General features: G+C 48.2%; 1 protein-coding gene across 3 annotated transcripts in view; it reads right to left on the reverse strand.

Annotated features, from left to right (window-relative positions):
• Positions 1–25342, reverse strand: part of LOC105283299 (homeobox protein homothorax) — a 429006-nt gene that overhangs the window by 292459 nt on the left and 111205 nt on the right. The window lies entirely within an intron of this gene.

Consider the following 25342-nt stretch of genomic DNA (forward strand, 5'->3'; position numbering starts at 1 on the left):
CTGTAAGTAAGCTCTCTATCCGTCCATCCCCGCGCTACCCCTCCTCGTCGCCACGAACATCACGCTTTCTCTCTCCCGCTCTCCACATCTCGCCCATCGCGCCTCTTCTCCATTACATCGGAGCAACCTGCAGACTCCATACGTTACCACCGTAGACAGCTTCAAATTGCTTCATTAGCCGCAAGATATTTTATATAAATTGGGGACTAAATTACCTGCGGCCGCGCGCCCAGCATCGGCGAAAAATTTGTAATTAGAGCAGGTAAAACTCGCCATCGTCGTCGCCGTCGCCGTCGCGCGGCGGACGAACGGCGAGGGGAAAAGTGAGGGCGAGAAAAAGAGAAAGAATGAGAATAGAAGAGGCAGCAATATAGTGCACGACGACGAGAAAGAGAAAGATAGCGAAAGGCCCGTAGAGTCATTTCTTAATCATTTACGCGCCACTGTGCGGCAGCATTGTTCGTTCGCGGCGCATAAACCGTGGCGAATCGCCGCCGCCCTTTGCGGCTTCGCCGATAGCCGCTTTACGTCTTTAACTCCGTGAATGGAGCAATTAGCATTCGGTGGCAGCTCGTGGCGCGTTAAGGGGTACGTTTTATGATGAGAACCCCTTTACTTCACGAGTCCACGTCAGTCGTAATGACGAGATGCACTTTCGGATCATCCAGTGATGATACTAGTTGATCGAGCCATCATCATCATTATTCATTTAGCAACTAGAGATTATCAATAATCATAGTCCACTTGAACTTGTCTGGCAGATATTATACCGTTGTCTAATAAATTTATTACAAAAACGTATATAAATAACTTATTTATATATATTCTATCTGATTAAATATCATTATTATATTAAAAAGTTTGTCCTTATATATGCAATTAAGAGAATTTTTTAATGTCGTATGATGTCGGAACATCAGCCAAACAAAGTGTGAAAGAATTACAGGTTCACGCGAATAAAGGGAGACAGAAGCGTTTAAAAGGAGGAAACATTGCGCGAGGAGTTGTCTCCCCGGGCTTTCCTACGAGGGCCGCTTTACTTAATTTCCTTCTCGGACGAACTTCTTATTATTATCTCGGGCTCTCCCGACTTTTTTCCATCCCTCCCCTGTCCCCAACTTCGCGGCTTTCACGGAGTGACACGACAGTAAGACAAAAGGAGAGACGGCCCTCTCCCCGCCTAAGTTCGGCTACCCCTGGTGTCTCTGTAGTGGCCGAGTTCACGGGGTGGAAACGACGGGCGAAATGAATTGGCAACTTTTAATTAAGATAGTATCGTCCTCTCTCGCCTTCCCTCCGTACTCCGCCTTTCGATTCTCTCTTTGGTTCGTGGAAAATCGACCGACGGAGCCGGAAGAACTGGCTCCGTTCCGCTGCTCGGGGACTCTCTGGGCTTTAGGAGGACGGGGGTGCGATGGGACAAGAGAGGAGAGGAGGAGAGGCTTTAGGTCGTCAAGCGGCGGGGACGCGGTTAGCATTCTTTTTGTTCATGCCAACTATTCATCATCGGTGACACTTCTCGAGATAGAGGGTACCGGTACTCCTCCCTCCTCCGTCCTCTCTACACCCCCTCCCCATCCCAGCCAACCTTTCTCGCTCTTTCCGCGTCCTCTCTGCTCACCTCCCCGGCCCTTTCTCTTTCCTTCCAGCTCGATCTTCTCCCTTGCCCTGGGGGTTTCCTAATGGACCCCGACCACGCAGCCCTCCCTCCCTCACCGTGCCCACCATCCCGCAGCTACTCTTCTCTTTTTTCCCCCGGCGCGGCACGAGATCTCTCTATCGCTTCCAGAAGACTTTACGAAGGATTTTAATTTCCCGGCAGCCCTCCCCTGCCCCCCTTATTTCCCCGCACCATCCGCACTCACCGATCACCGTTCTCGCGGTAATTCGTCGGCAGGCTTCCAGGACATAAATTTCTACGTTTCACGTCGATGCTCTTCCGTAAGTCTCGACGGAACGAGCTCTTAACGCACCAATCGCATTATACGCTAACAGGCATCCAAAACGCGATTTATCATAAGATTTATGACAAGCACGATTAATGTAAGATACGCATTCTTAAAAGATGCTCTCCTCAAACTGAGTACGTTTGCTTATCTATTTATTTATTAAATGTCTCTTATTCAAACTCTTTTCGTCATCGTGAATCATACATTGCAATCGATTGTGCGGTCATTATACGATTAATCACATGAAACGTGCTTGTTGATGATTAATATAACGCAAAGCGACGCTTGCACTCGAGCAACGTTACACAAAAATGGGTATAGTTAAACGTGAGGCAACAGAGGCCGCAGCACGGAATCCTGTAATTATGACACGTCGTAAACATTATTTTTGGACTGGTCTCCTCTTACGGTCTTCCCGAAACCTGCCTCTTTCGCGAAACACGAAGAAACATAACCGGCCCGAGCGTCGAGCTTGGCACGGAAGGAGCAAAACACGAAACATTATGCAGCTAAATAATTAAACATTATTTGCAAGTATATGTTTCACTGCCCGAGTCGAAATTTTGCACCTACTTTAATGCTTTTAGCAGTCGTACGAACCTACTTTTAGGAAAATAGAACTCTTACATTGAAACTCAAACTCCTACAAACAGATGTTAACATGCTATTTTGACCCTGCAACATTCGGCTATAATCTTGATCGTAACCTACTTTGACGCTCTAGCGGCAAAAAAGGAAATTTCGGACGTATTTAGCTACTTTAACACTAAAATATGTCCGAAATTTTGCGCCTACTTTAATGCTTTTAGCAGTCCTACGAACCTACTTTTAGGAAAATAGAACTCTTACATTGAAACTCAAACTCCTACAAACAGATGTTAACATGCTATTTTGACCCTGCAACATTCGGTTATAATCTTGATCGTAACCTGCTTTGACGCTCTAGCGGCAAAAAAGGAAATTTCGGACATATTTTAGTGTTAAAGTAGCTAAATAGACGCTGAATAACGCCTCAAATGAAGAATTCGAGGTTCAATGTAGAACTAAAATTTCGACTCGGGTGATATCACACATTTTAAGCTAGATTCGTTTTAAGTTAGATTCTATTGAAGGTCCAATAAAGAATTAACTGACTCATTACAATTTAAGAGCAAACGACGTTTCGTATAGAGGCATTATAGAGATAGAACGTACCAAAAGTACATAAGAAGATTGAAGATGGAGCATAAGTGTAAATAATAAATGCGAGTCGAGGATGAAGAGACGGGGAAAAATAATATAATCATAATGGGCGCAACGTGTGATACGCGTGCCGTCACGCGCACCCCATCGCCGTCGCACCATCATCCCACGATGGAGAAAGACTTTTTCAGGACATGTCTCTCGCCGTTCCGGCGTCGCTCCCCCGAGAACTGGGGTAAGCCGCACACTGTCTTCCAGATACTGCATGCAAGAGGAAAGAGAAGCAGGGGAGAGGAGAAAGTGTGTAGGAAAGGACGTGGCTGCGACGTACTCGGCAGGTGGCTGTTAACGTCCCACGGGAACCGCTGATAAAAACAAATGGCGGCACGAGAAAGAGAGGAGGTCCTCCGCGCCTTCGTGGCACCGGAAATAAAAAAATTACTCGACGCCGAGCCCCATGTAAACAGAGTCGATGAATGAAGAAGGACATCAGGTATCCTATTCGCTTTCGTGAGATTCTTTAATTTTTAATGATACTGCCGAGAACATAATCTAATTAGTAAAATCTGAAGAACGCTCTAATAAAGAAATTTTTTCGGCTATATATATTTTCCAGGTATTGTATAGTATAACAGAATATGTCCTACAATTATACGTTCTACCAAAGATATGAAAAGTAGCAAAAGCAGACGATATTCCTTCAATTCGCGAGCGTCCTCGTCATAATAACTGTAACAGCGACTTGTCGTTTCCGGAGGAAAACTTGATAAGTCGAAGATTGCGCCACGCTATGAGGTAACGTCTTGCGGCGAGACGGCAAGGCAATATAAAGCCGCCGTTCGTCCTCGTAACGGCGCTTCATATAACTGTATCAAAAAGCGGCTCGTATAGCCTCGCGACACTCCATAGAATATTTAAGCTTCAATTTCATACCGTCGCGGTAGGTGTCTCCGCGCCGGGAGCATATTAAAAAAGAAAGTAATAAAAGCGAGCCAAGGAGATCAACAAGAAGGAGAAGAAATTGCAAGGGGGGCACCGATAGGTCCGACGCACAATGGGGCTGCCGCGGCGACTGCCACACGGAGATGCGGCAAGAGCGACGTAGACTCTCCGCAGCATCCAAGCTCCGGCATTATATACGATTATTATTCATTATGCGGCGTCTCTCTCTATCTCTCCCCTGCCCCCAACGCGCATCTCCGTCATCGGAACGTTTCCGCATACGCATAGACGAGTCGCGAGGCGTCTCGCGTGCTTTCCATACGCGCGCGAATCGCGTTGAATTGCAAATCGTACGTCGCTTCACGGCGCGAGACGAAGGGTGAATCGGGAAGCGCGCGACGCGTTTTCATAGAAACAGCGATGGGAGAAGAACAGCCAAAAACCGGCGAAACTTTGCATACACGAATGGGGCCGAACGCCACCCCTCGATCTGACTCGCTCCTCTCTCCGGATCCGCTTTCTCCGCGCGCGGTCCCTCCACATCCCTGCCCGTTTCCCATGTCGTAGTTCTCGCCATGGCGTATCGTTATGGTTATGGCATTAGGCACACGAGCCGGAGTACAAACGGTTATTTCGTCGAAACGATCTCTTGCCGCTTCTTACAGGAAATGCCTCCTCCGCCAAGACGGAGGGGGGCGATAACGAATGACGAGGGTGGGAAAGCCGCTCGAATTTTCCGCTCAGAGAACCGAGAGACGCTTTCGGATCTGCTAACAGCAGCAATGGCGTTGGATAACGAACGACGTGTGACGTAGAAAACTAACAGTACGTGAGCAGAACTTGAAACTTGGAAGAAAAATTAAAAATTAGTTCTCTTTAATTACAATATTATATCTCAGATATATCTTGCTAAGCTCACGCACAATTTCTAGAAATGGTTACGTTTGTTCCGTTTTATGCACAATGATATTTTTAATGGGTAAATTTATTTTTAATTAATTCAGGAGAACTTAAAAAGAAATTGACGTGGTTAGACCGCATGACGCTTATGATTGCCGCCAAGGCTGATGTCGGTTGACGGTAGATTTAAGTGGCGTTTACACGGTGCAATGTAAACTGCATAGTCAAATTAAGGGGATGTTCCAAGAGCGACTATCCGTGCGGGCCCGGAGGGATAATTTTGATTATAACACGGAGCCGCGGGACCATCGTTACCGGCACCGTACGTCGTGCACGGTTTGTTTTACTCTCGCTATTTCGCTTTTTATTACTTTCGGTTAGCCAACTAGTTAAACCCGCGGCTGCCCTCGCCGCACGCCTAATGACTCGGCGAGTAGAGACAAAGGGTTCATTTGCGAAGCGGCAGGTGTACACTGCAGAAGAACTCGACGAAACCGCTCTTTCGTCTCGTTCCCCTTTCTTCGTGCAGGTCTCTCTTGCTCTTTTCACATGCGTACGTTCCTTTCGAGACGACTCGCCTGCATCACTCGTTTCTTCCTCGAATCATGCATCTGCTTTCGAGAAACCACGACGGTATTCCGCTAAATCACCCTATGTTTTTTCAAAATTTGAACAAGAAAAGAATCGAAAACAAAAGTGCGATTTATATGAAAAGTATTCACGTACTGTGTTTTGGGACGTCAACATTGCAATTCGTAATCGAAAATCTCGAAGCAATTGTCAAATAGGAAAGAAAATATGTACATTATGATTATGAAATTTATTTCCATCTAATTCTAGTCTTTCCGTTCCTGTCAAACTATAAGTTTCCTATGCGCTACGACAAATTTGACGATCCTTATCCTGACAGACTGTCAATCTCCGTTCGGGGACTTCCCGGGATTTAAACGTAGCCTTGCGAATGAAGGTCACGAGGTACGTCGTCGTGGGTATCTCGGGAAGTACCTAGCACCTGCAACTTCACATCTATCCCAAAGTCCTACGGGCGAGTGCCTGTCACCCGGAGGCGTCCTCTTCATCAGATATCGTGACACGGGGATTCAACCCACTAACCGAGGAGCCAACCCGCTCAACCCTCCCTCGACTCTCCCGAACTCTCTCCTGTCCTCCGGCCGCCCCGTATACACCGTCTCACTTCAACCCCCGTGCCCGAGGAATCTCCCTGCAGCATGGCAAGCGCCTGGCGACGTCTCCGTACACCCGCAACCCTAGCATCGGTCTCGTCCGACCTTAAGATATTAAGTACTTCACCCGCGATTAGATCTCTCATTGTGCGGCGTGGTGTCAGACAAGCGGTTCGTTAGGCCCCAAAGAGAGAGAGAGAAACAGACGACGGAAGAGACAGATAGAGAGAAGACGATAGGCGAGGGATGACTTTGAGAGAAGACAATGCCATTCTAAGAGACAATTGCTCGTGGCTAGAGAGAAAGAGAGGAAGAGAGTGAGAGGAGGGAAGGGAGAGGGGGAGAGAGACTCTTATAAGTGCTGTATAATTTCCTGCAACGGCACCTTCATTGTGTGCCTAGCGTTTCATTCTTATCACGGGTCGAGGGGATTGCGTTTCCTCGAGGGCGTAAAATTTCTTGAGTGAAATCAGTAGTAGAAAACGTAAAGTTTTAAGAACAAAATATTGCGGTAGATTGAAAGTCTCGTCAATGCCCAAAGATGAATTTTTCAAGCCGTCGAATATTCGTCACGTCACGCTAGTACGACGTCTTTGATATCATTGGAGTCGACCTCAACCTCCGACTCTTAATACACGAGATTTTCTCAGCCGATTCAAGCACGAAAGCGAAATAACGTAATTAAACTGAGTGTTTCGCACGAAAGCCGTCCGATTTCGCGTGAGAAAAATCTTAACATTAAATAGAAGATAAATTTATTCGGAGCGACGAGTGTGCGTTTACGCTGATCATGAAAGAGATAGCTTCAGATTATAATGCGGTATCATGTCCGAGGTAAATGTCTGTCTCACTAACAAATCGTGGCTCAGGATTCAACTGATCCTTACAACTTAATGAAGTCTGTGAAGAAATCGGGCAATCTTATGCAGTGTATAACTGTGTATCTTTTCCCACCTTGCTATCTTAGCAGCACAAAGTACTCAGTCGACGCGATAATGAAAACTTAATATGGAATAGTATTCCACGTTACTTATAAATTCAAATTATAAGACAACACATGCACACGTAATCATAAAAAATGTTGAATCAAATTTACAGCTTTTTCTCGCGTAAGGTATGTGCTTTTCATTTAGTGGCATGGTTTAGTTAATAATTCCTGGCACATTCGGTTAAGCTTCTCCGCCCCTAATATCTATGGTGATCTATTCAATGCGACGATATTGAGAAGTACCTGAGTGTCCAAAACTTTCCAGTTCTCTCCCACGATCGAAAGAGAGGCAGGATCGTCAACGTACTTGAAAACCCTCAATAGATCCAATCACGAATCGCCGTGGACCCCGTTGTCCCCATCAGAATCAAGGGGGTCTCTCCCCCACTTGACAACGCACTCGAACCAGATTCACAGTTTGTTTTCTCAGGGCGAAATAAACTCGAAGAGACCCACTCGTGCATCGCCCGATCGCATGACATAACAAACATCGTCAAATGTTCGCCAGAGCTTCCTAAATGCGTTCATTTGGTGCAGCGACAAAACTGATCAAGAATCTTCGATGCAATATGACTGCGCTCGAAATCGTTGAAATTGTGCAAATTTCAATAATTAATCGTGGAGTAAATCAATGAGCGAGAATCTAATTTTTATGCAAGATCTTGTATTCGTAATTGTATAAACCAAATCAGAAAATTTTAACGGATTTAAAGCGATGATGCTATCAATGCAACACAGTTCCGAAAGCAGAGAGACAGATAGCAAAATTAATTCAATGACAGTCCTATGCATTTCTTCCATTATACAGTGCCGATGACGTTAACAGACATGTCATCAAAGGGCGGCAAAGGACGACCTTGCGTGACGTTGTGTCACGTAATTATCATCACGCGAGTTTCTCACAGACGGATGAACGGGTCCCTCAGCGAGATGGGTGATGATGATTGCGCGACGAACGGGACGAACATATGAAAGGACCGGGAGCGCGCGGTTCGAGTGAGGAAAAAGGAGGAAAACTCGGCGTCCGAGCGGGGGTCACGGTTTTCGTGAATTCGCTACGCAAGTCAACCGCAAAATCAGGAATGAATGAAGAAGTGACAACAATGCAACGCCGTTGCAGAGGTGCGGAATCGGCCGGCGTTTCCCCTACGAGTTCTGTCGCAGCGGCGCGTCTCCCCCGAAATCCGCCCAACTGGAACCATTCACTACCGCTCGCGAAAGAAGAAAGGACGAGGAGGAGGAACATATAAAAAAAATGGAGAACGCAGGAACGGCGGAGGGAGGAAGACAGAAAGGAAGGAGCAGGTCCTCGTTCTAAAGCGAGCGACGATGCGTGGCGGCAGCAGAGCCGGAGAACCGACTGGGTGGTTCTTTCCCCCCTGCATTGTATCGTGGTCCACACGCATAAGGGTCAGCGTAGGCCTAGGAATAGAATGGTATCTGCATGTGACGGATCGCCGTTTCAGGGATCCGTCAAGAGTCACCCGGATGCGCAGCTACCCCGACTTTTATTTCGGTCTCAGCTGAAGCTTCTATCGAAAAGTAGCGAATTTATTGTGCAAGCACAGGTGTCATGGATTTCTCTCCTTCTCTCGCACTCTCGACGTTTCCTATTCTCCGCGCAAAATGTGCAACGGATTCCCGACATTTGTCGGTTGCAAAGAGATCAAATTTATTCGGAATATATTTGACTGGGCTCAGAGCATAAAGAGAAAGGATAAAGAAAATAAAATATGAAAGAAGGATATATAATGGATATAATTATTATCTCAACTCGTCTTAGCCAATTACGCCATTTCTCATGCAGCTATATTCAGACTCGAATGATTTTAATAAATGTACAAATAAAAAATAAAAAAGAATAATTTTCAAAGCTCTACGAATTTGTTCTCTCTCTTCCCCTCTAAGGCTGCCACGTTACGTAATATTCATAAAAGCAGAAGAATACGAATTTATTCTGCGATGCCGTTGCGGTTACTCCGATTACAAGCAGTTGTGTCCTACGCAATTCAGTCACTTAATAATTCTGGACTAGGATCGACTAAATCACCTTACGTAACGAGACACGTCTCGAATTCCGCGTTGCTGCGCGCTGTCGTAGACGCCTTTCCTAATTGACAACTCCCGTGAAAACTAGTCCCGGTACAGTCTTATCAGTTAAATAATGTCGATACAATTCACGAAAAGACTTGCCGGCTGGAACGATCTTGCTCGACGCGGTGATTCGGTCGAGGGAAACGAACCGTGACGGATATCGTAGGATCTTTTCGCAAGGCACACCGGATGAATAAACTATCGCGCGGTGCAGGTGCACCAATACACGATTTCGATAAGCGGGCACACGTTTGCCCGACCCGCGAGTCGCATTTCCTCGCGCTATCTCCGCGACCTGCCGCGGACTCGCGTTACCACGGTATCATAATCACGGAGCTAACGAGATGCAAGCCAACGTCCGACAGCTGTCTTCGCCGTAGAACTCTCGCGCGCGCGCTGGAAAAAATATCTCGTTCGCATTTCGCCTGTCCGAGCGCGAGGAAACTCGACGCCGCGACTTTTGCAGCGAGTTTTACAACGAGCATAATTTCGCGCTGCCACCGCGGAGTACTCGAGTTAGCAATCGGTTTCGCCGGCGCGATGAAGAAATAATAGCGGCTAAAATGCACCGTGCGGCTATCGACTGTAATTATATTTTATTACGGGATTACGGCGGGGCTCCGTCGGAGAGAAGAAAAAAGAAAAAAATGGAAAGCACCGGCCAAACGATTTCGCCGTGTGACGTAATCGGGCGTAATGGTGTGTCTCGAGCATTACCGTGCCGACACCCCTTCGTTGCACCGCGCTCGCCATTTTCCCCTATCCCGGCAGCTATTTCGTCCAACGCCCCGCGTTTTCAATCATACACATCGGTGAGTTTCATTATTACCGAATTTAGGGGCACACCTCGTCCTCGCACGCGGCCTCGTCTGCCTCTTCGCTCATGCCGAAACGTCGTGACGAATAATCGATTGGGTCGCTTCCTCCTTCGCGTCACGATCGATAACCACCTCCGTCGTCCTCGATACCGCCACCCTCGAGATAGATTAAGAGACATCGCGCTTGGAAAAAACGTTAACTCGCTTATTTGTGATATTTGTTCGACGTCGCTCTTATCTTGCTGTTGATATCAGTAAGTATCTTCAGCACTTTCCCCGCCAGCAGCGTTTTGAATACAACGATGCATCGAATCGATTGATAAATCTTGAAGATGACGACGGAGGCGTACAACTCCGTTCTTTTCGGTAGTAGGCCAGATGGTGTATCGACTCGTTAAGTTTACGCCCGTTCGAATTTAACTGTAGAGACTTAACGAGATAAAGCCACGTTCCTTCCTGCGCTTCTGACGGAGCCGCGTTTACGCCGTACACGCAATAAAAGTCACGTCGAGGACGACAAAGTCGACGAGGGACCACCGACAAAAAATGTTAGCCCGCCTGCGACCGCGCTGCCGGGGTACGGGATGCGGGGAGGACCCCGTTGCGGAGGTTCCCCATATCTCCGTCCTCCTCCTTCACGATCTCGTGAGAATCCGGGGGGCGTCTTTTTCACTCGCGTGCTCCTTCGTAAAACGCGTGACGTGCGCGCACGCGGCCCTCCTTTACGGCCGTACTTTGTGGTTTTCGAAAAGTTTCTTACGTTACCGCTCCACCGCCGCCGCGGTGGCGACGATGATGGTCGCAGCGGTTCTCGCTCCGCTCGAATAATCACTCGGCGAACGGCAAAAAGGCAAAATACTGTCACAAGGCGTTATGCGAAGTAAAAAATGTGTACTAATGACGCCATTCCAATCATTATATAACGAGCGCGAGAACTTGTTTGCGCTTTTATTCCCAGTCATCGATTCTTCATCGATATTTCATCGTGACGTCATCACAAATGTCGTTTCTTCAGGTACATCTTCTCCTAAATATCGCCGAGTACATTTGTATGATAATGATAATCATTTAAATATCGCTAGTATGTAAATATCAGCGAATGCATTCACTCATACGTCAGACAGAAAAACGCGTGTTCCGCAAGATGCTTCGTAGACATCGGCGTGAAACGTGTCGGGAAACCAGACTGGCGATGTTTTCGCCCACAGCGTGGCCGATTGGAGTCGCAGTAATTTCCAGTCAGCGACGGAGTTCCGTGTGTTCTAGCGTACGCGATTTTACGACTCGAGGAAATGCCATCTCCGGCGAGAGCCGGCTGGAAGGTTGACCGTCTCCTCGTTGCTGTCACAAAGTAAAGACGCATCTTCCATTCGAGCCCCGGCTGGGGCTTTCCTCCGTTATGATGCACACACGTATCGTGTACGCACACGATGATGCGTGCGTGCCTCCGCTCGCGCACGCAGCGAAATCACGCACGCACACTCGCACGGCGAACGAGCATACGCCTTCGTGAGTCGCGGGACTCGGGCTCTGCGGTTATTTTAACAACGTGGCAACCTCTTTGTAGACCACACGCTTGTAAAGTAAGAATGAAGTCTGTTCGGCAGCGACGGAGGCGAAAAAAACCGTCGGCCCTCTCGTCGTTGTTCGCGGGCCTTCCCGTCTACCTCGTTCCTCTCGCAGGCTTGATTTTCTCTGCGCGCCAAGGAATTCGATCGACTCTACTGGGGCAGTCCCTTACTCCGCGACTTATGAGACCAAGAATAAAATAATTAATCGCGCAATTATTTCGTAAAAAATAGCAGAAGCACAAGACAACGGCGTTCCTCCCCAAGAATGACACTGCTCTTCCAGCAGAGCTAACAGGCTGCACGCGTTCGACTCTGTATCGCGTGTCACCGCAACGGACACGCGGTCTAGGTGTGAGAATCTAGGAGCAAGTCCTCAAGTCGGAATGTCGCGGATACGAGGCAGCGCAGTTAAGTCAGATGTTTATACGAACGTGCGTGAAAGTGGACGCGCGCGGATGCGAGCGTGTCGAGGTTACACGCGGCTCGCACGAGTTCCGACGCACAGGGACGACACTCTCCCTCTTTCTCTATCTCGCCGCTGTATTTTTGCACGTCTCTTCCCTCCGCCCGTCGTCTCTCACCTCTTCCATCCCCCCGTCCTCCTACGCGTCGTGCCGTGAGTCACGCTCTATATATAGTAGCTCGTAGAGCGCGTATCTCGCGCTCGTACGCGCGCTCGCGTCGCTCCGGCATCGCAAAAATATGTCACGCTCGTCTTTATATCCGCGACGGGCCCGCGGGATGGTGTCTCTTATCCCCGTGGCCGCGATGTGTGGTCCGCCATAAACCCGTTTGGGCCGCGACCGGTGCGGGACGCGTCGCGGCGCCTCTTCTCGTTAAGAGCTGCGGCCGAAATACGCCGCCGTCTGTATTTTTGACACGCACGACCCGATCTTGAACGAGCTTAAGCCTGCACGCGGTGCGCGTGAATGCATGCATATTTTATTATATCGATTATAGATATCTAATATTGCTAATACAATCTATAAAACGATATCAGAGATGTTTTGGTTTTAAAATTGTAATAAAATGGAAATTTATTTTAATTCATTAAACACTTGTACACTCACTCGCCTGACGCGTTCTCCACGGAATAATTTACGCGAGAGAGCGGCATGCGTGATCAACCGAAGGAGCGAAACGTCGTTCCGCGGATCCTCGACGTCAAGACAAAGGTAATCGCACAAGTGGTCGGGAAAACGCTTCTCCCGTCGCCTGTGAACGGAGGACACAAGAAGAATACCAAAGCCGCGCGCATTTAAAGCCAGAACGCCGCGCGTGAAGGAACAATGGCTGGCACGAGGCCGGCGGGAGGGGGTGTGTTACCACGGGTGGATAGGGGTGGCTTTAGAGGCGAACGGCGTGACAACCCCTCTTTCTCGTCACGGCAAAGTTTCATCACCGCCACGACGCAAACTCATTCCCAACCCCTCTGGCTGAACTTCGACCAACAACTTCGGGTCTCCTCGTTTATTCCGGGTGACTGCATTTTCGTTCCATCGTGCGCGCATGGGATTGTCCTCTCCTCCTCCTGCCGCATCTTCCTCTTGCTTTCGCCGCCTGCTACCCGCAATCTCACCCTGTCTATCTCTCTTTCTCTTTCTCTCTCTCTCTCACACACTCTCTTCTTTCGCTCCTTCTTCCGACCGCCATACATTTCAACGGCGGTATGCTCTACGGAAAATCGAGTGTGCTCTCGATCGTATCGAGGACCCTCGAAAACGTAGAGTATCCCGCGTTTCCGCATAGCGGAAGCCAGCCAAGCACCTAGAGGCTCTTCCGAAATTACAAGAACTGTAACTGAACTTGACCGATTCGCGATTTATGTCCCTTTTGTTACCCTTGCGAATTATTCTCAAGAATTTTCTCTTGATTGGAGCCCTGCAGTTGAAGACCGTTGACCGATGACGTCGTTACTTACGACGCGCCAAGAACATTTGCGAAACCGAGAAGGCAGAAAGGGCCACGAGAGTCTGAAGACTGGCTGAAGGGTCCGATGGGAAAGCACGAAATAGGATGAGGTAATGGGAGGCGGAGAGAAGCGGGAGAGCCAAAGATGAGCGCGCGCGGTAAAAGGGTGCGCGGAAAGGAAGACGTTAGGAGCAAGGGAAGAATTAGCTAATGGCGCACGATGAATCCGTAATGGGTTTGCGCTGTTCCCGGGGCCGCATCGGGATTTGAACGAGTTCGCTCGCCCATCCACGCGACGTGGAAAGCCGCGGGAGGACCGTCGAGGAAGGCAACGCGGCAACCGCCAACGAGCCAGTCGGTTAGGGGGGTAGGCGAGGGAGAGATACGTGGTGCACGCTGGGGCGTGTAATACCCCAAGGAATGCAGAGAAGATGGAAGCACGGATAGGAAAGCGCTCTTCGGAAGATAGGGAAAAAGAAAAAGGGCGATGGAAAGGGGTGGTTGCGCCAGCCCAAGGAAACCCAGTGAGCGACGAGGGGTGAAGCCTTGCGGAAGAGCTTACAGAATTCTCAGACTCCGTCGCAGCGAAATGACGTTCGCGGTCAAGGAACGTGCTCCCGCTTTCGGGGAAGCGGATTTTGCCTTATCACGAGCGCGAGATTTCTGCTCGAGTACGAGTTTCTGCAATTTCTCTATTGAGTGAAGCGAATCGCCAAGTCGTTTTCCGATTTAGAGTTTTTTTCGGCATTGCTTCGAATACTAGAGCGAAAGAGATACGCAAAAAGGTTGCAATTTGATTCCTTAAATTAAATGTCGAGAAAAAACGTCGCGCGTTTAAATATGTGTCACTAATACAGAAAGGCATTCTATACTTTTTTGTCCTCACCTTATCGAATAATGCAAAGTTCGTTTTTACTCCGCTCGATGCTCATTGCAACTGATCACGCGATAGTATCACGCATGTCGTTCGTACGAAGCCTCGCCTCCTCGAACAGCAGTAATCGGAACGGAGCAGCGACCCTGGCCGAATTCCTCGTCGGAGCATCGCGTCGGTTAGCCGTGCTTCGCCGTGCTATAGCATATTACAGCCTTAAGTGACACGGGAACGACGCGTTTTACGCGCCGTACGGTACTGCGCGATGCTATCGTCCGACATATTCTCCTTCCTCGGCCGGTCCTTGGGTGCCAAACGACGGGAGTCGTGCCCGTTAGTCCTCCGCGTGGAAGAGTGTCTCGTAAGGATAAGATTTTACTGCCACCGCGGGCATAAAGTCGAGAAGAATACGTTTCGACGAGGCGTCACGTGAGCCTCCGCCTCAGGGACCAAAACGATTTACGAGCGTCGTCGTCGAGACGAGACGGAACAAGAGTGAAGTCGCGCGGCTCGAAATCGACGAAATCGTCAATAGCCAGTCTCGCGACTAGATTTAGAATCTTGTTGCGCAAAGTTCGCGATTTGCCTTCTGGCCTGTCAACTAGCCAACGAGATGGCAAGTAATCGGCCGATCGAAGGGAAGGGCGAAGGTCGCGTGTCCACGGCTCGATAACGTTAATCTTCGACTTTCAGATTTCGACGCTCGTTAAGTTTTTACGGGCCGCGTCGTTACAACGCGTTTGGGACTACCCGCACCGCTGCCGGTAGCTGCTCTCCAGTGATTTATTTTTTGTCGATTACGTATTTTTTATCGTTGCTTCTGCGTCTCCTTTTTTTCTCCTTCTCATTGAATTGAATGGATAGTTATTTTTGCCAGTCAATGGTCTTGTCAACTGGTTTCCTCGATTACGAGAATTCTCCTTCTGGCGACAAATGCTTCCATGAAATTTGAGGAAACTTTGCAATATCGAATAATGACACGTGATAGTCGTTTGGGCATTAATTTAACCAAACGGCTTTCTTTCGCGCCGCGTACACAATAGAGAACACGTTCTTCGGGGAACCGAAACTAGAGTGTACCTTTTCAAGAGTGCATCGGCAAGAGTTGATTGGCTTTCGTGGCCAGACTTCGCGGTAATTCGTGTCTGATCTACTAACCGGCTGACAGGAAGGAAAGAATCTCGGTGCTTCCGAGAAGACAATCAAAGGAGCTCCGGCGTGGCGGCGTGGCCGAGCCATTTGGGCATGACGGAGACTTAAAAAATACAAACTACGTCAATACGCACGCGAGCCGACTACTATGGACAGCCCGGCTGGTTTAGATTATCTTACGTGCTCCGAACAGCTGTCGGTCAGAGGTGCTCAACCTCGACGACGTAAATCATATGCGTCGATCACGTTTCTCCGCCACGAGATCAGGTATTGGCCAATGCCAAATTGAGAACGGATAACCAAGCAACGATGATCCGCTTCTTCCAAGATTAAATAGCAGAGAGAGAGACAGACAGACAGACAGAAAGAAAAAGAAACAGAGAGAGAGGGGGGTACACATTTTTATGCAAAATTCAAGTACTTGCTTTCTATCCGACAAACAGGAATGCTGCATTTCCTTTATTTACACGTGTAAGTCTCGCGTGCATGGGCATGCACCATCCGAAGGAAATTTACTGCATGCAATGAACCGGCTATAGCCCTTTCCCCCGTCCCGTGTCCCGCATTGCCGCTACCGCAATCTCCACCTTCCCCTTCGCCGATATTAGTATCGGTAGCGGCGCGTAGCCGACTCTGCGAGAGAATGACGCGCACGCCGCACGCATTACTCATTGTAACACTCTCGACAAGTTGTATTTTTGACAGGCCGGCACAGGTCGGCTTTCCCTGACCCGTTACTCCTCGATATGCAACGTTTCTCGATCATGCTTCCGAGACACGCAACGATCGAGATGAACGGCGCGTTTCCCGACGAACACGTAAACCAACAAATGCGAAATAACGTAACACTTAACTGAATTGTCCTCTTAATGGAAATCGTTGCGTAACTCGTTTCATCGATTTGTCATTTCCTCTGTATAGATTCTTTATCAGAACGGTCCGAGACCGGTAAAAAGTGGATGCATTAATCATATTTAGGACGGATAGGCTCTTATCTGCTTTTTTCCACGTTGATTGGAACTGACGAGGCGCTGTCGTTTCCTTCTATGAATGTTCGCATCATGTGACGCAATATAAAAAACTGAAAGGAGAATGAAAAGGAGGAAAGAGAGGGAGGCAAAGAGCCATCTCTAGCAGTAGAAAATTTACGATCGACTCGTCAACACGCCGGGGGTTCCGGAGGGGGAGAGAGAGAGAGAGAAAAAAAAGAGGTGTTTCCGATAAACCGGTGTCGACGAGTCACGGCGTATGACTGCATCGTGAGAAAAGATAAGCCTCGCGCTCTCGGCCGAGAATATACATGCACGTACACATACGTATCTCGGACGCCACAAAGCGTAATTAATGTCGTGTTAGAGTCCTAAGATTTCCGGCGTGGCGATAACACCTGACGAATGGCCGCGTGAAAGAATCGAAACGTCGTCGCGATTAACATGGACATCCGCGATGAATCGAGTTGATTTCACACGGCACGTCACGGGGAATATGATTTAATCAGTCAGCAAATTGCATCGATTTGCGTGAAAAAAAGAGAGACGATTCGTCTCGGTAAATATAAACACATGGATGGATGAACTTTGGTATCTTATTTTTGTCGCCTATCAGCTGCGAGTTAACGAGGTTAACGATTTCTTGAATTTACGTTTATTTTTCACTTTCGCAGTCACCACATCCGAGAGTACTCTATTGGTAAACTCTTGTCGCGGGAATTCGCGGCAAAGTCTGCAGGAGCGATTTTACGTTTCGTGCTCGCGAAACGCCGAGGCACGTATCTGTCGATCGCGAAACGCGTTATCGATCACCAGTTTTGCAATCGCTCCTGACTCGCCTCGATGGAAAAGGATCTCGCGTGCGATCCCCTGGATCCGTGCACGCTCCACCGAGCGCGGTAATACGCCTCCGAATCGCGTAATAAAAATGCGCACGCTCGATGAAAAGCTGACGGCGCGCGAGAGAGGATTGCAGCTGAAATCGACACTGCCGAGCGGGAGAACGTTTGATAATGCAGCCATCGATAGCCCGACTAAATTCGGCAATCGCGGGTAATTGCGCCGATATTTCACATAAGCCGCTTAATTGATTTTTGTGCCGCACGCCGCGAGAGGGAAAGAGGGAGATCAAATTTAAACACACACACACACATACACACACGCGACTATTTTTAAATCACTCGGAATATACCGACGTTTATTAGGATGCCAATGAAACGACGTAGAGAGGTAAATATTCTGAAATTTGCTCTTGGCAAATGGCCAATAAATAATATCGCGCGAGTTTATTTTTATTAATTATTGCCGCGGTTTTTTTACGCACACCTATGCGATATACCGATAATAATTACGAGGAAAGCGATTCGTTTTAATACACGCAATGTCGAAGAACATTTTTATAATCAGGTCCAATCAGGCAGTCGCGTAAGGCTCTTTAATAAGCACGAACGCTTCTCCCGGACGGCAAAATATCAATTACGTTACGGTATTACGTTACCCTCGCGGCCGAGTCTTTGTCGAGTCTGGATCCGTGACTTTATCGTTATCCGTAACCCGAAGAATTAATCGACCAGATGGCGAGCGTCTCATTTCCAATTTACGGTGCCGCAGTTGCGGCTCGTTGACGCGGGTTTCGCCTATCGGATAAGACCGATAAGGAAGTTTTTTCCTAGGCCGGGCACGGAGATCAAAGCGCTACTGCCGGGAATCGACCACGGAGGAAAATAACGAGCAACGCGCGCGAGCCGCGCCGCTCAAAATCAATGAACCCTGACGAGTCACCGCGTTCGGTAGGAACGCGGTTGCACAGCTACAAAAATCACGGAGATTAGAGGCATAGTAAACAGTAATATTAATGAGAGAGTGCCAGCCGCGCTGTCACGTCCGGCTATCGAACCGTCCCGAGAGCCATCGATACCACGCGCGCGAATGACGCAAGTTTATTATTCATTAACATGCCAATTAACTGCAATGTCGTGGTGTCCGGCCTCGGTCTCCTCCCCCTCCTCGTGTCCTCCGCCCCGGCACCGTCTCATAAACTTTGTACGTGACGTGTCGTTGCAAGCGCGAGCGGTGTCGTTGCGAATGTACGTATTTCATAATTTAATCGCTTCCTGGTGGCATCTGTGCACTATCGATCACTCGGCTGCGCGCGTGCACGAGTTGAGAACCTCCCGCCGCTGCGGTTTCGATAATAATAAGACGTGTTACGTCAATTTCTGCAGCCACGTCCGCACGACATTTCCAATTCGTGACGGGCTATTAAATCGTACGGCGCACGGTTTGTAACCGAGAAATGTAATCGCACGCGCGGTACGCGCTTTGTTAAAGCCGCTTTTATCGAGTGCAACAGAGACGCTCCAGTGGTTCATTCATCCCTGGGATAATATACAATATACAAAATAGTTGCGTTTCGGATCGGAGTGTAACAGCCGGCCAGTGTCCAAGCAACGTTTCACGCGGAGTCGAGTCGTCCTCGAGCAGAAAAAGGGGTACAAGCGCGCAGAAGTTCACAACATGAAGACCTCGTTATACCGCAGAAGAAAGAGAGAGAGAGAGGAAAGAAAAGACCAGCCAGCGGGACCGACGAAGGGAGCGCGGTTCTACGAGAGCAAAACGAGAAAAAAAGCCACGGTCCGATAACCGACCGATACCACCGCTCGCTGGAAACACAGAAAACAGAATCAACCTCATTACTTCTATCTCCTTCGTCCCGACACGCCTCTCTCTCTTTCGCTTGCTCTCCATATAAGCCGATTTCCAGGAATTCCTCGTGATCTTTGGTCCCCGTACACGCTTTAACACGTTCACCCTCGCTCCCCCTTCCTGTTACCCTCGTCGCTGCTTTGCCTCTTTCTTCCTCGGCACACCCGATACTTGTCAGGAAACCGGCGGATATCTAAACTCTTTCTCCTCTTCTCATGCGCCGCACTCTCCCTTTCCGTGCATGACGAGGAAGGAGAGGACAATCGAGAGGCGAGAAAAAGCCGGAGACGGCGGAGACAAAGTCGACGAACCGTCGATTAAGGATCTCTCGGGAGAGAGAGGGACACGAAAAGTCGAACGTCGAAGGTTGGAGGAACAGTCGCACGGGTTGACAGGACCCGTTCCGGCCGAATCTGAAAGACCCAATCTGCTCGAAAGTATCCGAATACAAAGAAAAAGGCGCACGAGACGCGGGAGATCCCCCGTGTCCGCTCGTCGCTCGTACGATAACGCCTATTCCAAAGATGGAATGATAGATACGGCCTCGAGATCGTTTCAGAGATAATAAATCGTGTTCGAGGTGAGATGTTAATCGCTGCTGCTCTCTATTAACTCAACGAAAGGTTTCTGAAACGATGTCGCACACCGTAACTGGTACATCACATATTGTACAATTAATTACATAATTAAGTAGATGATCCCTTCACTTAACACACGCGCTGACAAAGATCTTGGACGAACACGTCGCAGTCCCGACCAGTCGGTGCTTCGATATTTTCAAAGAAAAAATACCAGTAAATTGCACTGCATATCGCATCAATATTCTAATGCATCTTGTCAACGCGCCTATCCAAATGCTTTCGAAAACGCATTCACAGAAGTGCAGATTAGATAGCAGATAGTTCTAAAAAGACTAGCATCATCTGCACAAAGTATGCTTAACGATCACGTTGTGCACCCACGCTTATGATCGCCGGCCGCGATACGATTAATGCAAGGGGAGAGGAGAGAGACAGGGACAGAGAAAAAAAGGAACGGCAGATAAGCATCGATGTGCGCTGGCATGAAACATCGCCGCCGCGCGCGCCTTTCAAGAACGAGGTAGCCGAGAGCGCGTATTTGGTCAGCGGGAGAGAGATGAGGAGGGAATTAACGTTCTCGTGCGTTTGCGAGAAATGAAAGCGCGGGGTATCGGGCGCGAGATAAATTTTACGAGAGCCACGCCAGGGCTATCGTCGCCGTACGTACGGGCATAGCGCATAGTTCCTCGGGAGCGCGTATCGCGATCGGTCAGCCAAGAGGGGGAGGGGGCGAGATAGAATCTTTTATTGCCTCCCTCCGCGCGGGGAGGAACGTGTTTATATCCGCGAGCGATTGCGACACGATATGTTAATGCCCGAGCCGTGCTCTTCCCACGTGTCAGCGTGGCGCGCGGATTTCCAGCCTGTTCTGGAAAACACATTCCGGCTGATACACGTGACGTCTCCATCGAAGCTTTCACGAAAGTGTCGCCGGACGATGGATGGGCCGACGTAAATGTCGCGACGAACATTTAAAAAAGCGAATGTCAAATGTATCGCTGCTATTCTGATTTTTCCGTTTTTTATTGTATATGCCAGACCGGCCTGGAATAAAATAACAAACCTGTTTTGCGCCCCCTAAGCGATATTCAATGTAGAGACCCGTGGCGCTTAAGGCCGGACTCGTACTTTACGGACAGCCTTCCCCGGGAGTACACGAGCAATTCAGTAACTTTATCGGGTCGCTATCGTTTCGTCGAGGTAACCACCATTAGCGCGGGCAATTTCCCATATAGTACATCGCCGGCGGGTTCGGGAAAACGTTACCTACGAGCTACAGCGCGGAGCAAACCACCGCGCGTCGTTATCGTTCAACGACTGATGGAATACAAATTAGGTCCGTCGACGATGTCGTCGTCGGTCTATCGTGCGGCGCGGGAGGCGACCGAAAAACGGACGTCCACGATGATATCTCGCGGCAAACAAGCTGGCACGTTAATGAGGGACGGAAAGAGAAAGGACGAGAGGAACCGTGGATAGACCGAAAGGAGGAAGGAAAACGAACCGAGCAAATACTTTGCCGACAACCCCGGATGCGTCGATACCATCTTGACATTAAGTAACCAGCCGGCGCGAGTAACTCGCGTCGCACAGTGGGATAAAATGCAAATCTAGCTGGACAAAACTAAAAAAAATCAATATTTTTAAATTAGTCAAATAACATAGTAAAGTATTGTTAATACTTATATAACGCAGATTCTCTCTTAATAAGGCCAGTAAAAAAACATTCTGATGTTGTAACAACGCCCATAAAAATTAGTTTCTCAGAGTAATTGTTTACTGGGAACGCATTGTGTCTTTGCATAATTATAAAAATATATTTTTGTAATTAAATTTTAATATTTTTATGTTTCTTTGAAAGATAAAATTACGTTCTATTATTTTATGTTATTTATTTTATTTAAATCCTTATATATTGGAAGAAATATAGTAAAAAGTAAGTATTATTTTATTGTGATTAGTATACTATATTATTGAATAGAAAAGGGTTCATCCGGCTTCATCTAAAGAAATCATATTATGATTAGATTCTTTGTACTACATATTTTAAACATCGTAAAAACGGTGCGCTACTTTTTGCAACTTTTGCAGATATTCTATCTTTTATGAGAGAGAGAAAGATTATTTTAAATAATATTGAAAAATATCTTTATTCATTTTGTATAAAACTTGATATAATTCAGAAATAAAGTCTCAATCATCAACAAAAGATGTTGGCGGTCGCCCAAAGAAAAGATTTGCGAATGTTAGTAATAAAACTAAACGAAGAAGGGTTGAAGAATTAAAAAACAACATCTCAACAGAAATTATATTTGCGGCAAAAATATCATTATATGATGAGGGAAAAAGAGCTGCAGCTGATCTTAGAGTTTTGTCCAGCTAGATTTGCATTTCATCCCACTGTGCGTCGTACGTACAAGCGATGAGTCTACATACGTCGATACTACACGTCTACGCAGGGGTGAGACCCCCTAATCGACCTGTACGCTCGTCCATACACGCTCGTCGCGCCAAGCATAGATGTCTATTAATATTTCAAGCCTTGCTTTCGGTCTTTCGCCATTTTAACGCTGCCGATTCTTGCGTTAAAAAATTCGCAAATTTTATTTAATTGTTTCGTGCACGATTTGCTAATGATTTATCAGCGCACTTATCATTCGAGGTGTCTGAAGCGTTCAAATACAACACGACACCGTTGGAAATTGACGAGAGGATGGGTCTATTTATCGTGGGGTGAATCGATTCGTTGTATCGTTTAACGACATTTCGGAGCGCACGGAATGGCGATGCAAGCGATTATTCGTCGCGCAGCGACCGCGTCCGTTAATGTATTCGACGCTCGTATCGTTTCCTCGCTTCTCGAAGCCCGTGGACGTGCTTTCGCGTTAATGACGTATACGCAGTGTTGCCCGTGCGCCGCGGTCGGGAAGAGATATGGAACGCGTTGCGACGTAACGGATAACGCCGTTGCGCCTGCGGATCCTCTGATTTTTCAGAAGGCAATTAAAATACGCGCGTGCGCGTCTGTCGCTGATATCGATAACGGAAGTGTCGTGTCGCAGGCGCGAGCTAATCCACTAATAATAATCCTAATCTAATCTGTAATTATGAACTAATCGATAATTATAAATCCCACCGTCGATCATTATCGCGCGAGTGTAATTTATGTCGACAGCAACGATTTGCCTAAGCTCGCCGGTATTTCCGCAAGAATCTAATGTATCACGACGATCGAGTTGCTTTAACGCCTCTAATCAATTTATGCGTAATTAAACGGAGCACGCAGGTTGCGTTCGCCATTTCCGCTCGTGCCCTTGCGCTTTTTACTCGACGACAAATTATACCTTCCAGCCAATCGACGATCTTCATCAACGGGTCTATCGGATCACGCTCGCGTAAGAAAACTAAACGACTCTGGACCGGACACCACATCTCGTGCACATTCTTCGAACGCGCTATCGTCGCTCGGTGAAAGCGCCGATTGTGGATTATTATGTTCCTGTCGCTGCACGCTGTGCGGGAGAGCCATCAATTTTTTCTCTCCCTCTCCCTCTCTCTGTCTCCGTTTCTTCCTCTCTCTTTCTTTCTCACGGTCTCGCGTGCGTCAACGGCTGCACTTTCTATAGCAGCCACGTGCGAAACTCCCAGGTTCTACGCTCTTTCACGACAGATCTCGCGCGTGCACGTGGAGATTGATATCTGGTCACGAATCAGCTGTAGCCCGTGCCCGCGATACACGCACGCTCAATTCGCGAATATTAAATCTGGAGATGACTTAACGCTGTCGCATGTACGTGTCACATACGGGGGGAGTGCAGAAAACGCTTATCCTCAAGGAACTTTCCCAACGTAGAGAGTCAAGGATACGTGTCACGTGTTAAGTAACGTTACTTGCCTCTCCTTGTAATTTTCGTACGAATTTCTAATTAAACGTTCAGAAAACTTGGTAAATATTACCGGCACGCGAAATTTCCATTAGACGATATCATTACTCCGGAACGAGAGGATATCGGTCAATATAATTTGATAATTTAAAGCTGGCGGAGAGACTGCCCTATATTTAGCATTTCTTCGCTCCCAGCGATCAATCCAAGAATGTAACTGTGATTTAATAACAACAAACGTGCGTGTTACGCGACTCGGAGACACGTTGTTCTGAAAGCATCGAGCTCCTCAACGTCGCTTACACGTACCAATTATCAGTATGCGATCAAAATGAACGATTACGTCAAAGTAAAAGTACAAAGAACCCGTATGACTAAGCGATCGACGGAAATAAAACGGCGACTGAAAGAAAGTCGCGCGGGACCCTCGTCGACACTTTTCCGCGACAAATCTCGCGCGGCAGATTCGTATCTCGTCACGAAACGGCCGTTGCACGCGGCCCATTTGCATCGTCGGGTATTAAAGTAACAACGAAGATGCAACGGCTGCTTCTTAACATGAGCGTTATGCGACACCATTTCAAGAACCACCATTCATTGCTCTCTCTCCCTTCCTCTCTTTGTTTTTCTCATCTTTCGCCCGCTCTCTCTCTTTCCCTCTCCGGTCATCCGATGGTCGTCGCCTCCGTCTTCCTGCCCACTTCTTGTTGTCGCTCCGATGTAACCCGCGCTTATGATTTTTATTGATCAACCGTTTTGTTTCTCGGCCGTGTGCACGTTATGTATGTATGTGCGTGCACGCCCGGCCGAACTGGCACGCCACGCGGCACTATAATGTTGGCACGACAGAACGAATATAGAGACGGCGGACCTTAATGAATCTTTATGGGATGATGTCGTGAACTTGTATACCCTCCGGTGACTGACTGAACCCGGTCGCGCTAACCATTGGCGCGGCTCATTCGCCACTACCGAAACTCTCGGTCGACGCTGTCGACGGGCATTCTCGTTATCGCACGCTAACGACCGCTCGAATAAATCACAGGAGACGTACAGAAATATATTCTTGTCGCCAGGCCGCAGGAGACTGCAACAGTCCTTGCGTAGCGCAACATCCGCGCAAATACAGTGTAGCCAGAAAACTGATTTTGCGTGCGTCGTGTGTAACTTTGTCAAAGTCGATCGCTTTGAAAAATGACGGAAATGGAAACTCGCTAAATTATGCCCCGCGATAATATCTCCGGTGACTACGCCATTGCGGCGGACTGCTCATTAGCCTCGACGGTGGCGTTGCCGCGAGTTTGATGGTGGAGACGGTCGCGTTCGTGTTCGTAAAATTTGAAGGGCGTGTAGAAGGCCCGTGGGGTCCCGGGCTAGCCGCGCGTCTTGATTGTCATCAACTCGTTGCTCGTCGCGTGATATTGTCATTAGCCTGCCTAGCCGTCGTCACCCGCGCCAGTCGTGCTTGGACGCGTTTGTCGTCCCGCGCGCGGAAGAGACCTACTTTTAGGCTACTATCGATCCGGCTCGACCGATCGATCCGAAAATTTTTCATGGTTCGTCACCTACGCGCACGTCCGGTCCCGAATCTATACGATCCTGAGACACGCCTAACAT

This window comes from Ooceraea biroi, chromosome 14 (assembly GCF_003672135.1).
Source record: "Ooceraea biroi isolate clonal line C1 chromosome 14, Obir_v5.4, whole genome shotgun sequence".
Lineage (NCBI taxonomy): Eukaryota > Metazoa > Arthropoda > Insecta > Hymenoptera > Formicidae > Ooceraea > Ooceraea biroi.